Raw genomic sequence first — 4,885 nt, 5'->3', positions numbered from 1 at the left:
TCTTTGAGAAAAAAAAAAATTAATTAATTGTTCCACGTCTGTGTGTGTGTAAATATTTCTTTACATTAACTTTGATACTTATTTTAATTACCACTCTTCGCTCACATCCTCTTGGTTGTTTCTTCTTACGGTTTCTTTTTTTTTTTCCTTTTTTTTTTTTTTTTTTTTTGAGACGGACTCTTGCTCTCTTGCCAGGCTGGAGTGCACTGGCGTGGTCTCGGCTCACCGCAACCTCCACCTCCTGGAGTCAAGCGATTCTTCTGCCTCAGGCTCCCGAGTAGCTGGGACCACAGGCGTGTGCCACCACGCCCGGCTAACTTTTGTATTTTTTGTAGAGATGGCGTTTCACCAGGGCCGGGATGGTCTCGATCTCTTGACCTCATGATCCGCCCGCCTCGGCCTCCCAAAGTGCTGGGAATCCACAGGTGTGAGCCACCGCACCTGGCTCTTCTTATGGCTTCTTAACTCTTCCATGTCATTCTTACGTTTGTCATGTCTTCGTCCGTTCGTTAATTTAGTTAGAGGCGGGGTCTCGAGTATTTCTCTACAGGCATTCATTCATTCATTCATTCACTCACTTATTTGGGGGCAGGCTTGCGTTTATTTATCTAATTATATAGAGGCAGGCTCGCTTTTATTATTTATTCATTCATTCATTCATTCATTCATTTTTTTTTAATTTATTTATTTACTTTTAAATAGAGACAGGGTTTCACCATGTTGGCCAGGCTGGTCTCGATGTTCTGACCTCAGGTGATCCACCCGCCTCAGCCTCCCAAAGCGCTGGGGGATTACAGGCCTGAGCCACTGTGCCCGGCTATTTGTTTATTTATCTATCAATCGATTTATTTAGAGGCAGGCTCCCTCGCACGCATGCGTGCGTGCATGCATGCATTTATTTAATTAGTTAGTTTATTTTATTTATTTGGGGGAAGGCTCACATTTTTCTTTCCATCGAGGCAGGCTCGCATCTCTCTCTCTCTCTCTCTCTCTCTCCCCCCCCCCCCTCTCTCTCTCTCTCTCTCTCTCTCTCTCTCTCTCTCTCTCTCTCTCTCTCTCCCCCCCCCCCTTCCCCACATCGGCCACCCCCCCTCGCCCCCGTCTGTCTCTCTTTAAAGGCAGGGTCTCGCTCTGTAGCCCAGGGTCACTCCAGCCTCAACGCTTTGGACCAAGACATCGGCACGTGGTCTCGCTTTGTGGCCCGCACTCTGGACACATATATTCCTTTTTAAATTTTGACGATGCTGCTGCTGCTGCTGCTGCTGCTGCTGCTGCTGCTGCTGCTGATGATGATGATGATGATCAATTTATACAGGCGGAGGTGGTGTCGACTGACGGCTCGAGATGATCTCAAACTTTGGCGCTCCGGCCATCCTCCCACGTCGGCCTTTCAGACTGCTGCGATGACAGGCGTGAGCATGGATGGAACGGGCAGATCACGGGCTTGAGAGATCGAGACCATCCCGGCCGACGTGGTGAAACCCCGTCTCTACTAAAAATACAAAAATTAGCTGGCCGTGGTGGCGTGCGCCTGTAGTCTCGGCTACTCGGGACGCTGAGGCAGAAGAATCGCTTGAACCCGAGAGGCGGAGGTGGCGGTCGACTGAGATTGCACCACGCTACGCTACAGCCTGGGCTCACTGCAACCTCCACCTCCCGGGTTCCAGCGATTCCCCTGCCTCAGCCTCCCGAGTTGCTGAGATTATACAGGTACGTGCCTGTCATCCCAAGCCACTCGGGAGGCTGAGGCAGGAGAATCGCTGGAACCCGGGAGGCGGAGGTTTCGGCGAGCCGAGATCGTGCCACTGCTCTCCAGCCTGGGCAACGAGAGCGGAACTTTGTTGAGGGGGGGAAGAAATGCGAAATTTGGGAGTGAAAACTTGACCCCGGGACAGGAGGTAGCGTGCTGCAAGCTGTCTTCTTCTCCCCGTGAAATCCACGCTGTCTCCGGGAGCGTGGATTTCACGGACCTTCGTTTCCCTGTGACAGGTATTGCCACTCTGAGGTGGTGGGTCTGGCGCCCACTCGGAAACGCTATGGACTGGACTTCCATCTTAGATGGGTCCCATCTCCACCCCTAGCCTCCCTCCGTCCACACGCCCCCGCCCCTGGTCTCCTCTTCCTGTTGTCTAGGGGAATTGAAGTTCCATATGAACCCATGGGCGGGTGCCTAGGCTGTGTCCCCTGGGGGCTCTGGTCGACTAGTTGCAGGTGGGCACCACCTGAGAGGATTCCCTGGGTGGGCCCAGAAACGACCTGGCCCGAGAGGGATCGGGGAGAGGCTGGTGATGCGGCGTGCCTGAGCCGCTCCCCCCACCAACCTCCACCCCGACCCAGAGCGATCCAAGATTCCCTTCTTTTCCGTGCTGACATCTGCAAGCATCTAGCTAGGTCTTTTGTGTGTGTGTGTGTGTGTGTGTGTGTGTGTGTGTGTGTGTGTGTGTGTGTGTCTGTCTGTCTGTCTGTCTGTCTGTTATAAAGCTATTTATTTGGGTGAGTTATTCCAAGAGTTGTATACAGCTTTATTTTTTTTGGAATTGCAGTATTAAAGTTGCACTTTGGATTTAGGACTTACTGTCATTACTTTGGTGATATGTACGGTGGTCATCTAATGGATGCTGCACAGAGTAGGGACTACGGGGACCCACATTTTGTCCCCATCCCATCTTCAAATAATTGGGGTCTCTTAGGTCCGTGATGCAAAGGCATAAGACAATCCTGATCTTGAAGCCTTGAAGAAAGTCATTACGTATACACAGATAGAAAATGCAAATATGTCAATGTCATCTGATAGCTTGAAATAAAGAAATATTTTAGTTAAACTGTTATCAAAGTTCACATTTCTGTTAATGAGACATTACAAACCACAAGGTAAGGTCTTTACATTTTGGTTATTAAGCAGATTCAGTGCTTGGAACTATAGTTAATACTTAGTGGAATGATAAGTCTATCTACAAAGCGGGATAATGTATTAGACTGTCATGTATTCATTTTTTCCTGTATGCCAGGGTTTTTACATATTTGCCATATAAGTTGGCCTTTTGCAGGAGGAGTATAATTTACATTGTTTTTGACAGTGGGCTTAGTATGGTTAAATGTCCTATCAACTTGAAGGATGCTTCCATTTTTGTGGGTCTTAGCCTCTACCTGGTGCTTGCTATTGGGTGTGTTCAGGCACTGAGAAAGAGAAATAATGAGTGAGGCAGATGATGATGTTTGAACATAGGCCTTATCATTTAGTGAAGCATAAAAACACTGACACTTTTATATAAATGTCTTCGGGCATCACCTAGCGGCCACTGTAATGGAAAATCGAGGTGGCGCGGAGGGAGGTCTGCCTGACGACTTCACAGAGCCTGGGGCAACCGGTTTCTCTTCCTCCCATCTGGAGGCCCCTCCCTCTCTCCCTCGTTGCCTTGGGAACCTCCACCCTGGTGGGGGCCCTATGGTTCTTTTATCAGTACTTTGTGTTTCTTTGTTTGTTGGTGTCTTTCATGCGCATGCATAGACTCTTCTCCTTGGGCTTTATGAGGAGTTGGTTTATTTTTTTTAAGCCCCTCCCCCCCGCCCCTTTACTCCAATTCCGTGAGTTTGTGAGGTGGGTTCCCCCCGACACCGCACCTCCCGCCACCCTGCGTGGAAACGTTCTGGAGCCAGGCGGGTGGGCCTCCATCTTCTCTCCCCTCCGCCCACCCTTTGCCGGTTGACATTTGCATGGGTGATCGCCAGGCCTCACCTCACTCGGTGGCCACTGTTTTTGAAGATGGGGGCTGGGGCTGGGGCACGGTCCCACTTCCCCAGAGGCAGCGGGGGGCGATGGCACAGCCTTTGGCCCCCGTGGGCAAGCGGGTGGGCGGACTGGACTGTAGTGGTGGCGTTTTTTCACCCCTTCACGCCTCAGGCCCCCCTCCCTCCCTCCCTCCCTCCCTCCCTCCCTCCCTCCCTCCCTCCTTCCCTCCCTCCCTGGGAAAGCTTCATCTTGGCTGGGTCTCAATCACCTTTTATCATGATGTCTTATTTTCTCCTTCCTTGGACCAGCAAATTTGCAAAACGGGAAGGGCATCATGGCGCCACTCTGGGCCGTAGTAGTATTTGCCCAAAATAGAAACGCTGTCTAAAAAGTAATACTTTGCTCCCTTAAGATTACCGGAGGCGATGCCTTGGCACGGAATTCTAGGAAGGCGTATCTTTTCCCCAGGACGTGTTAGCTGCTGTTTTTCTCCTGTTGTTCACTAGCGCTTTTGTGGATTTCTCGACGTATGGTGACAGCGGGTTAATGTAAACTGTACTTCATAGTGTGATAACCTGCTTTTTGCCAGTTAAAACTAACTCTCTCCTTCTCAGACTAAAAGCTGTTCAGGCTTTATGTTAGCTTCCTGAGCTGGACAGACTCCATCTTAGCTTCTACATTTTAGTTGTTTTCCCACCATTCAGTACGGAACCAGAGTACGTAGCAGCTGGGGCGGGCTGACACTGGGCACCCCCAGGAATGCATTTGTTGATAAGAGGCCGACTTAAGTGGTACCAACAGAGCCTGGGAATGCAGGCAGCTGCTGTCCAGTGCCCAGAGCCCCCGTTACCTATGTAAGTTGTATGTCTTTTGTGACAACTGTACCCCTCGCACCTGGCACTGTTTTATTTCTCATGTACTAGGTTAACTTTTAACTTTTTGCTTACTCTGCTTTTGTGAAAAATTTGCTTCAGCTACGTTCCCCCTCCCTTTTAAAACTAGGGTATAAAAGACCACCTAACATTTTCTTAGGGGCCGGCCGAGAGAATTTTGTGCGTCAGCCACCTCTCGGTCGCTGGCATAATAAAGGACTCATAATTCAATCTCAGAGTGTGCTGCATTCTTTGACTCGCTCGGGTACAACAATAAGGTCTT

The 4,885-nt window shown here is 50.0% G+C and overlaps 1 long non-coding RNA gene across 1 annotated transcript in view; it reads left to right on the top strand.

Moving 5' to 3' along the window:
• Positions 1 to 2,563, top strand: part of LOC135273204 (uncharacterized) — a 21,621-nt gene extending 19,058 nt beyond the window's left edge. Inside the window, exon 3 of the long non-coding RNA XR_010341014.1 lies at positions 1,316 to 2,563. This is a non-coding gene — a long non-coding RNA (uncharacterized LOC135273204). The remainder of the gene's footprint in view (positions 1 to 1,315) is intronic.
• Positions 2,564 to 4,885: the final 2,322 nt, after the last annotated feature.

This window comes from Aotus nancymaae, unplaced genomic scaffold (assembly GCF_030222135.1).
Source record: "Aotus nancymaae isolate 86718 unplaced genomic scaffold, 86718_ANA_hifiasm-v0.15.2.pri h1tg000446l, whole genome shotgun sequence".
Taxonomy (NCBI): Eukaryota; Metazoa; Chordata; class Mammalia; order Primates; family Aotidae; genus Aotus; species Aotus nancymaae.
Note: the sequence above shows the minus strand (reverse complement) of the source record. Positions and strands in the feature narration are given on the sequence as shown.